The following is an 11,348-nucleotide window of genomic DNA, read 5'->3' as shown; positions in this document are numbered from 1 at the left end:
AAATGGATGATAGTGATCCTTCATATGTTTTAAGAAGTTTAATAAAGCCAAGTGATGTTATGGAAGTGTTGAAGGACCCTAGACAAAAAGGGCTACGTAAAGAAGTTTCTAGAGACATAATGAAGGATTTCAAGGGCCTCGTCTAAGCAAAGGAGGTGCTTGGAGCTTGTGATGCTGCTGGCGTAAGTCGTGAAGCTTACAACTCTATTTTTAAAATTTTCAAGTTTGCTATGGAGGAAAAGTATAAGATATCTACAATGCCATTGCCAACACTGTGGTCTGTAAGGCTTGCACGTCAAGAAACAAACCAATGTGCTAGAGAAAAGCTTGGAGGATACCATTGTGTAAGTGGCATAATGACTTGGAAGAGTAAAAAGAAATCTGGCATCCAAACATTTGAGATGAATGCTTTTAATAATGTTTACGTGGATGTAGAGAATTTGTAGAGAGCCATGGTCAAATTCTATGGGGTGAGAGAAGAAGATAAGAGAAATTCCCTCTTCACATTCAACTTTATTTCTTCTGATTTCTATATCCTTACTGAATTTCTCTTTCATTGTACAGATGGCAAGCTAGTATTTGTTATAAAAATGGATGAAGCTCAGTTGGTAAAAGAGCACAAGCTAGAGAGGGTGAGCATTTGTATTATGAATGACACCTTGCATTTTGCTCAAGGGGATGAGGAAGTTGAGCAGGGTTTCTCAGTCCAATCTGAGAAGGACATATGGTGTGGGAGAATTCATATCATTGATGGTAGAAGCATGGGGGGAGTCACATATCACACATTACATGGTAATCCTCCTTAGGTTGAAATTTTGTGCTTTAAACTTGACTCAGTTTATGTTTCTAATATAATGTTTTTCTTTACATCATATTCTTTACGCACATGCACCATGGTTTGTGGAGCAATGGGGCCCTCTGTCCATTTGGAATACTCAAGGAATGGAGAAATCACACTACAGAGCAAAGGCAGCATACTTCAAGAATACAAGGCATGGGGGTGGTATCGCGCGAAGCAATGCACTACACGAAATGTTCGATTGGTTTTATAGATGTCTAGAGGCCAGGACTCTCAAGCATGATAAGGATCTCAAGTCTCACAAAAGCGGTTCAACATGTCAAGAAGACAAGGAGATGTGCTGCTTGGAAGTCCTCAACAGGGAGGCAAGGGGTTGTGCTTTGGTTGCAACGTAGAGTTAAACAGGGGAGGCGTTGGGTCCTAAGGGAGCCCCAAATGTAAAATGTTTGATGAATAAAGTTAACATTATTTTGAGTCAATTATAGATTCCAAAATTCACAGATTTGTTTGGAAATTGCAGAATTGCATGTGCGACATGGCAGGGTGGAGGGGTGAGTGGGTTGGGAGGGAGGGTGGTGAAGATTAAGTATTACCAAACTAGCAACAAAACACTAAGGGGGAGGAGGTGCACTCAAAAAACCGTAATTTAAAAGAAAAACCCTAAAGTGCTTTAAAAAAGACTATATAAAGCACTTCAAAACCCTAAAATCTCTCATTTCTATGGCACGAGTTAAACAAACTGCTAGACCCACTGGACACCGTTTAGATGCTACCCGTTGTCCTCCTTAGAATGCCATGGCCTCCAAACACACTGCAAGCCCCAGTGGCCAAGAGGGCAATGATCACCAGGGATCTGAAGGCAGTTCTCATCATCAAGAGTCCAAGCAACGTGAGTCCCCACCATCCGACTCTCATGGGGGATCCCAGGGATATTAGCACCATGAGGAATCCCAGCACCATGAAGGATCCAAGTACGATCAGGGGTCCTCTCAGTCCTTCTACACAACTCACCGTGGAAGTAGAGAGGTCTCCCAAGAGGCGCAAAATAGTCTAGTCAATCCTGATCAACTGCCCCTCCCTCCTCCATGGGGTCCTGGCATGGAGCATCTAGACGAACAAGGGGAGCAAGAAAGGCACAACAAGAGGAAGTATTTGGTTGGTAGGCTTGCAGATATAACGAACCTTGGCCCCAATCCTCCAACCAAGTAGACCGCACGGAAGAGCACCATCAACCCTCTATGCCTCGAGATGATCAGATATGAGGAGCCTGTACTACGAGCTGAGCAAGAGCCTCAGCCTGCTGTCTCATAGCCTCGTGAAAAGGAAAAGTGACCAAGGGCAAAGCAGACCCCTAGGCACGAGAAGCCACCTTGAATGACCCACCACACACAAGAAGAGGAGTCTGAAGAGGTGGTTGCAAGGGAGGAGAGTCGAAAGAAGTTCAAAGCGGACAAGCAGCCATGGAGCCATGTCCAAAGGCCAGTGTAGGGTCCCCCAAAGATTAAGAGGCACAATAAATTAGGCGTGAAGGCACTTCAGGAGATCCGCAACTTCCAAACCACTGATTCCCCGTGCACCCTTCCAGTGTGTTGTACGTGAAATAGCACAGCATTACAAGATGGATGTGCATTTCACTTTAGGTGCTATGGAAGCAATTCAGGAGGCAATGGAGTAGATGATAGTAGGTCTTTTTGAAGATGCGAACTTATGTTCTATCCATGACAAAAGAGAAACAGTGATGGACAAGGACCTTGCACTCGCCAAGCGCATCTACTCCGATCCCTCCCTTAGGCCCTAGATGTTATTTAGGTTCATTTGGTGTAACCTGAATCATTTTGTAAATCTCTACCCTTTGAGGCCAATGAATAAAAGATATCTTTATGTTCTATTATTGTTCCCATGTTATTACACATGTTACGTGATGCTTTCCATCAGTTTATGCAAGTTCAGTGTGAATTTGAGTGGTCAAATGATGTTTTTTCACCATGCGACAGAAGGCAAATGTGTTCGGCATCACACGGGGAGCCCAAAAATGGTAAAACCTACTATGGCGCATAGGGGGGTCCAAGTCAAATAGGCCCCATATGTGCCATAGTGGGTTTTACCATTTTTGGGCTCCCCACGTGAAGCCGAACACATTTTCCTTCTGTCGCGCGGTGAGATTCTTTCTGGATTGCTAAAAAATGACCACTATAGCACAGATATTTATCTGATCGCATGCTTTTGAACAGAATAGTGAATGAAAATATTAATGCCAACAACAATTAAAGTTAAAAATACAATGACATGCCCCTGTATAAAAATTATAGCTGTATTCATATAAAATAAAATTTTTGTACAATAAGGCTTCAAAGCCTTTCTCTCTTTTCTAAAACATTGAGAACATCGGGCTTTAAATTCCCAAATACATTCCTAGCTCTAAACCGAGTTAATAGAGTCAATACTATTGTCGTTGCTGGCCAAGGACATGGCTGCTGTCGTCAATGCCATACCTTGAAAATTGGTTCCAAAGGCATTGAGGGCAGGCATGTGGTTCACCAAAATGACCTTGTCAGCATTGCAATTGATGTCAGCATGACCAATCACTCTTGACAAGGCCTTGCACTTCAGGAGGTCATCAGTGCCATGTGGAGAAAACTTTTTGTGGATAACCACAAAGCGCCCTTTTGCTTGGCCAAGGTAATGTGCCATTGAGGTGGTCGTGGCAGCTAGGCCCATCGTGCATCCTTGGCTCGCTCCCCGTGCAATGTAAGGTGCATAACATTACATTAGAATTCCATTAAAGCAAAAGTATACCAAGAGAGAAGAAATTCAAAGCTCATAGTTTCTTACCACTATGGAGTCATCATGCTCAATCCCTTCCTCTTTGTCAATGAGGATGCATCCTGCTGTCTGGAGTGAGATGTGGAGGCTTCTTCTGGAACATCAGGTAGGTCGGAGTATATTGATATCTCTGCATCTTTGATTTGGGCCAGTGTTAAAGCAAGAACCTCTTCTATTGAATCATCTGCTCCCAAAAACCCAGGTTTTTGCATAGTCATGTCCACCTCATATCCACATAGGATACCAAGAGCTTCATCCTCGCGGAGACCAAACATAACGTCTATGTCATGGAGAAAGAAGTATTGTTCTCCATCGACAAGAAGGGGAGCAAGAAACTATATGATTGTTGCAGGGTCTGTTAGATATGCTCAATGCCCCACCCTCTTGGTAACCACCAGTGGTCCAAGGTGCTCAAGTTGTAAGGCCCCCATATGAGGAGAAGCCATGTGTGAGCCCGGCACACTGGATGGTGCATGTCAGATGAGGTCTATCAATGAGATTGTTGATGGTAGAAACGTGATTGTGTGGGGGCCCCTTGTTCTTGCTGGGGGCTTGGGGGCCAGCTAGCCCCTAGCTGGGGGGTCCCAGGGGGGCCAGTGGCTCCCTTGGTGGGGGTTCGGGGGCGGGAGCCCCTGAGGCAATGGTATAGGGAATATTCCCTGAATATTCCATGGACGACTATTCGGTTCCACTGACTAAGTTGACTGGTCGGCTCTATCGACTAGGTCAACTGGTCGACTCCACCGACTATGTTGATCCGACTACTACCCTCATAGCTATAAAGAGGCGACCTCCCCAGTCCATTGTATTAGATTAGTTCAGATAAGATCAGATCTTCCAGCTAGTAGCTCTTCACCTAGTATCTGTCTAAATCGACATCTAAGCTCCACTATGGGAGTGCACGGGTGGATGGAGCCATCATCTGTACTACATCAGTATTGAAGGAAAAGTTTGTTCCTCTCCAGTTTGCTGTGTACTCTCTATTCTTTGTTCAGTTTCTGTTCCACTGCGCCGTGTAATTTAATATGGTATTAGAGCCCAGGCGGCTCTAAGGATCGAAGAATAGAAGAGAGGCGAGGGCTTCAATAGCATACAGAGTGATGGCAACAAGAAGCAGCTCCATAAGAAGCGGCTCGAGTTCAGCAGCTGCTGCTACACCAACAATCCAGGTGTTGAGGATTTGCCCACTAGCCTTCACTGAAGGCAAGCTAGATGGTAGGAACTACACTCTATGGAAGTTTAAAATTACTACTATTATAGATTCATATGAGCTTCTAGAGACAGTACTGGGGACTAACCCAGAACCATAAGGAACCCCCGACCCAGCAAATTCGGGGAGTATGATACCTCCTAATGCTGACCTTCTACGAGCTTGGAAATGCAGGAATGCAGATGCTTTGTGTGCCCTGGTTACAAGTACTACTAATAGTGTTTTGACCTTGATTCAACATACATCTAAGGCAACTATGGCCTGGAACATATTGAAGAGTCAGTATGAGACACAGAATCAGACACTGGTAGACTCCACCGACTATGTTGATCCAACTATCGCCCTCATAGCTATAAAGAAGCAACCTCCCCAGTCCATTGTATCATATCAGTTCAGATCAGATCAGATCTTTCAACTAGTAGCTCTTCACCTAGTATCTATCTAGATCGCCATCTAAGCTCCACTGTGGGAGTGCACGGGTGGACAGAGCCATCATTTGTACTACATCAGTATTGAAGGAAAAGTTTGTTCCTCTCTAGTTTGTTGTGTACTCTCTATTCTTTGTTCAATTTCTGTTCTGCTGCCCCGTGTAATTTAATAGGGTCAACAAAGGTGGTTCCCGAGGTGGATGGAATTTGAAAAGTAGAATGGGGTTCAGGAGGTCACTGGAGCACTTCTAGGGCTAATGCAGCTTCCCGCTCCTCAGCTTCTTCATCTATGGGCTCTTCATTGTAGATGTTGGGCTCATCTATAGAAATAAGAGGATCAGAAAGCGCAGGGGTAGGGTCAGGGCTTGAGGTTGAGGCCTCCTCTTCCATTTGTCCCTCCTGGAGAAGGAAAATAAAGGTCATTTCCCAGGATAGGAACCTATTTTCTGTGTTTTCGATGACTCCACATGCTAGGAGTCATCAGTGTCCACCTCTCTAAACCTTAGGGGTGTGAGTTGGGCTCGAAAGCAATCTAAATGCTTCACGAACCTGGGTTCTTGATTGAACAAGTACTTCAAATAATCAATTGGGACCCATCTTTTTGTAGACTCATCAAGTTGATATGCAAAACTCGTGATGTAGTCTTGCATGTACTTGATGAGGTCTTCAAAATCGTCTCGCGCTCCCAAGTAGGTGCCTAGGACATCTATGCTCTTATCAAAGATTGGAAATAACTCCTCCTCTCTATCAATTAATGGAGTACAGGAGATGAAATCGTGGAAGGCAGACTTAGCAGAATCCATGGTAGTTTGGTAGCTAGGAGAACTATGGCTATGATAGTGAAACTTTGAAACTAAAGTAACTTTATAACCTATATATACCCAATGTCCTAAATATAAAAAATAAAAAGAATTATAAAATTTTTGGGAAAAACTTGATATTGACATGAAACAAAACCATTCAAAACATCAAAATTGAATTGCACCACTATTAATTGGAAAATGTCAAAATCCACAATTGTTCCACCCCACATTTTCTAGACAATCTTCAATATTGCAAGAGGGATAAAGGTGGCACTATGCACGAGCTTCTCTGCATGCTTCCCTACCTTTTCACCATTTAAGGTAAAGTGAAAGGACTCAGACATGCCATCCTCCATGACCAATAGGTGTTCCCCCACGTCCCTGAGAGTCCACTGTGACATGATAGTCACATTCTTGACATCTCCTAAATGAGAACCAATACATAAACTTACCCCTGTATTATCATCATCGTTAAAGTCAAGGGGGAGCCAATTGCCACCTGTTTTCTTCCAGCGCCTATATTGGAAAGCAAAATATACATTCGGCGGGAGATGTGGTACTTGACAACCACATTGCCTTACATACATGGCATTGAAACAAATCACCCTTTTGTTCACCTGACCTGCTTCCCCAATTCACCCCAAGCAATTCCTCGAGGGCATTCTCATGTAGGCACTTGGATGACCACATGGTTTTTGTTCTGCCCATCTGGATATTATGAAAACAAGAAGCAAAAATGTGCAGAGGCATAAACCAAGACAACCTTACCCATTTAGAGCCAAATGTAAACTTCATGGCCATGTCCACATCCTTTGCAATCTTTTCCTTGAATGATTGCATTGTTCTTGTGTCCACCATGCTGCAATCCATATCTTCAAGTTGTGGTGTTGCAATGCATTGAAGATGGCCATAGTCTGATGCCATCCTTGGAGTAATGTACTTGGCATTATACCAATAGATATTTCTCTGTTTCAAAGCAGAGGACTTCTCTCCAGCATGCATTTGCCTTCCTAAATCCTCATGAATGGCAGTAAACTTACCTAAGAAGCACTTGACTGGTTCCCACTCCTCAAAGTCTGAAGGAAATACATCTGCTATGCATAAGTGCTATTTCAAAATACAATTTCAAACTGATTCATTACACTGGTTCTATTTCAAAAATACAATTTCAAGCTGACTCATTACAGTTCAAAATCTTACACAAAATGCAGACTTACAATGAGATGGTATTGTCGATTGATTGCTTGACGGAGGAAGGCGCATGTCCTTCCCCATGTAGATGTGTTGCACCTTTGCAAGCAATCCTTTCTTCCCAAGCTTGAACTTCATGATGTGGCCCCTCCAATCATGCGAAAGATCACCTCTTTTACTCTTGGGAAACTTATGTGGACCCTTGGTAGATCCTCTCATGACTATCCCCAATCATTCAAGCTGTAGGTGCAAGGCACCCATTCACCCAGTGCATTTTTGCTCCTGTGGTACATAGAGTACATGTATGGTCTCCTCACCATGCTTATACAGAGGTCACAATAGCAATAGTGGACTAGAAAGTACAGCTTGGAGGGAGAGAGTAGCTCTGATAGAGGGAGAGAGAAGGTATAGAGGGTGTAACTAAAGGTTGAGAGAAGCTCCAAGAGGTTGTAGCTAGGAATGGAGGGAGAAAGAGTAGAGGGGGATGAGCAACTGCTCCAAGAGGTGTTGTAGCTAGGAATGGAGGGAGAAAGAGCAGAGGGAGATGAGTAGCCACTATAGGAGGTACTGTAGCTAGGAATGGAGGAAGAAAGAGTAGAGGGGGATGAGCAGCTACTACTGTAGGAGGTGCTATAGCTAGGAATGGAGAGAGAATGAGCAGCTGCTACAAGAGGTGTTGGAGAGGGAGAAACACAGTCGACCAAAGTAGGAGGGGGTAGAGAAGATGCCAAATGAGTTCCCACGTTTGAAAAATGGAGGGAGAATGGAGCTAGACTAGAGAAGAGGAGGGGGCATTCCTGTAATAAGCTGAGAGGGGGGAAAAACTTACCCAGAAGGGCCCACCGCCTCTTGAATGACTTGTAGGTTTGTTTCGGGGAGGTGGATATGGGAGAAGGGTCAAGCATGGGTTGAGGGGGGGGATGGTTTGAGTGGTCCCTAGTGTAAGAGGAGTAGCCAATAGGGGCTGTTTGCAGGTCTACCCACCCTCCACCTCAACATGGCATTGCCCCACAAAAAGGAGCACTCCCATTGGTACACCTCAAATACCTCACTAATCCCTTGAATTAGGAAACACTAATTGGGGGCCCTTTGGAGACCCCAATTCTCCCCTAATGAGCTTTTTGTGCCCTCATGAAGCCACGTGTTGCAATTGTAAACGTTTGCCTTCATGAAAATCTAAGGGAGTGAATCTTATGGATTTTTAAAAGCTATTTTTTGTCTTAGATTTTGGATTTCGAGGTCTATCATCTTTTGCTTCCAATCCTCCCGCACCACTCCAATTCTTTTGGCCTAAGCTCCAGAAAACTTTCTGCTCGTTAGTGCTAATTCCATTGTGTTGCCATAACTAATTAGTCGGGGCAGATGTTGCAAAGTCCCCAAATCAGCTACAATGGCTAAGTCCACCTTCATCGAAAAATATGCATCCTCATTGCATATATCGAAAGTCGCAAGTGGTAATCAGGTTAACACCTACACCGATGCAAGCTCCATGTACAGAAGCTATAACTAGCTTCCTACAATTCTCCAAGGTGGTGAAGGCTACTTGCATTTGCTTGATGGTTCTTCATTCCCTCTCTCTCACCCGTGCTCCATCAACACCTGTCTCTTGTATGTCACCACGCTGCACAGAAGAGACATTAGCCAAGGTGGAAAGATCGATGCCCGAGCAAAAATCTTTTCCAGAACCTTTGATCATGATTACACGAACAGAGGGTTGAGAGTCAAGGTCTGTGATGACAAGCAGACGCTCTTTGAAAAGTTGGGAGTTGAGGGCGTTGTGGCGAGAAGGGCGGTTGAGAAAGACGTGAACCATTGTCATCAGCCACCTTCACCTTCAAACTCTTCCAACACCCCCCCATCAATCTATGTTTGCACTTGGGTTCCTTCCTTCAAAGAAGGATCACCTATAGTTAGCCGAGAAGGAATTGAATAGAAAAAGCCCAAATTGAGGGGTGAAAATGTCAAAAGTTGGGAGGACTCTGCAGCATTCCTCTAGCTACTAAAATTGGCCTTCATAACTGCAAATTTCGTGATTAGACTATTGTGAGGATGCAATCAGTGTAGCAACACTAGATTCAAGGCTCAATGAGATGTGATATGCCTTTCGAATCGGTTGAATGGGAAGTCTGAGAAAGAGACCCTGGAAAACCTGAGGAAAAATCAATTTCCTATCCCTCTCTCCTTCTAGGTAGGCAGCACTTCTCAGGGAGCTCCTGCTGAACAGCAAGCTCTTTTGCAAGTTGAAGATACTGCACAACAACTCAGACGAGAGAAAGAAACTCTCAGGAATATGCTCAACTATTTGAGTGCAGCACCAGTAGTTAAAGATGTATTTCCATCCTCTGATTAGGTCACAGGTGTGCTCGACAAGCTTCATCACGTCTCTCTGAACATCAGGGAAAAAGCAAGTGGATGGACGCCCTGATTATCTACTTCCTGTGTTCATTTATAGTGTTGTCAACTGCGACTATGATAACCTTTGCAGGCCTCTCACTTCGGTGGATCTACAGATTGCAAACATCTAGAATGAGGAAAGCAAAAAATTTTGAGAAGAATGGAGGCATTAGACTACAAGAATACCTCGCTGCAAGAAAAGCGAGTGACACACTGAGTCTGTACTCTGAGGTTGAGCTAAAAGCCACCCAGGACTTCGTACAACATCTTCAACTTGGAAGGAGGCTACGGAACCATGTAAAAGGGCATCCTTGCAGATGTCGCCCAGGTTGTGGCTATCTAGAAATCTCACCACATCAAGCAACATGATGTTGATCAGTTCCTCAATGAAGTGATCATCCTGTCTCAAATCAACCATTGCGACATTATGAACTGCTGCCTCGAGACCCCTGTTCCTGTGCTTGTCTACAAGTATGTCTCAAACGGGACACTCTTAGAGCATTTACAAGCAAAAGATGGGCGATTTCTCAGCTAGGAAACACGCTTAGTAATCGCCCTTGAAAGTTCTCAGGCCTTGGCATACCTTCATTCAAGTGTCTCTACACCAATCTTTCACAGGGACATCAAATCGTCCAACATCCTTCTGGATAAATTACTGACACCTAAAGTTTCCGATTTTGGCTTATCATGCCTTTTGCCAATGGGTCAAACCCACATATCCACCGTATTACACAGCACCTTGGGATACTTAGATCCAGAATACGTGTAGACATTCCGGTTAACCGATAAGAGTGTTGTTTATAGTTTCAGTATCATCTTGCTAGAGTTGAGAGCTTCGTTTAAGCCTCTTGCAATGGGAGAAGATGAGGTAGAAAGCAATCTGGCCATGCTCTGTATTTCAAGGTGGACAGCAGGCACATTTCCTACACTCATTGATCTGGGCCTGGGAGCTTCTGAGAATCCTCACATGATGCAATCCATCAATCAAGTCGTGAAGCTAGCGATGGCTTGTGCTTTTCCAATACAACCACTACTTGCACGCTCTCTCTAAAGCAAACGGTAAATGCAACACGGCAAAGCTACCCTTGTGGTAACTCTCACTTGCTTGTAATCTATCCTTACAATACTAATGATTTGTTGTTCACTAATATCATATTTTAATATTGTTTCCATTTTAGACGTGTTTTTTGTATCTTTTCAGAAAGTGAAGCAGACATACATACTTGGTGTCTACACGAATTTGGATGCTTAACTTGGAATACAAACACGCCCATTGAGATTTAGGTAATATGTCAGTCTCTTATATATTCATGATACTCAATCTCGACGCTATTATTCTCAATGATTCCAATCTCGGTGCACGGGGAAGGGCTCGTTCCTCGGATTATAACTCTTTGGGGAAGGAAGTGCGCCGCCTCCCTGCCCACACTATGTGTGGTTATATAAAGTATATTTTATATATATATATGTATATGTGTGTATGTGTGTGTGTATGTATGTATGTATATGTATACATATGTTTTGAATTTCAACTTGTTTGTTGACTTTTGCTTTTGCATATTCTAAATTATTATATGTTTCTCTATTGAGGTACTCGCAAGAAGAAAATGCTTAAACACACACGAAATTTGCTCGGATCGACTATTGCCTGCCTAGTTTATAGTCAGGTATTTCCCTTTCTTGACTTTGAAAACTTACAG

The 11,348-nt window shown here is 43.7% G+C and overlaps 1 pseudogene; it reads right to left on the bottom strand.

Moving 5' to 3' along the window:
• Nucleotides 1-8,445: 8,445 nt before the first annotated feature.
• LOC147900455 (delta(3,5)-Delta(2,4)-dienoyl-CoA isomerase, peroxisomal-like) lies at nt 8,446-10,066 on the bottom strand (annotated as a pseudogene).
• Between the last annotated feature and the right edge of the window lie 1,282 nt (nt 10,067-11,348).

Source organism: Dipteris shenzhenensis, chromosome 7 (assembly GCF_047967505.1).
Source record: "Dipteris shenzhenensis isolate YYH24624 ecotype China chromosome 7, Dip_SZ_1.0, whole genome shotgun sequence".
Classification (NCBI taxonomy): Eukaryota; Viridiplantae; Streptophyta; class Polypodiopsida; order Gleicheniales; family Dipteridaceae; genus Dipteris; species Dipteris shenzhenensis.
The sequence above is the reverse complement of the archived record's forward strand: the minus strand, read 5'-3'. Positions and strand labels throughout refer to the sequence as shown.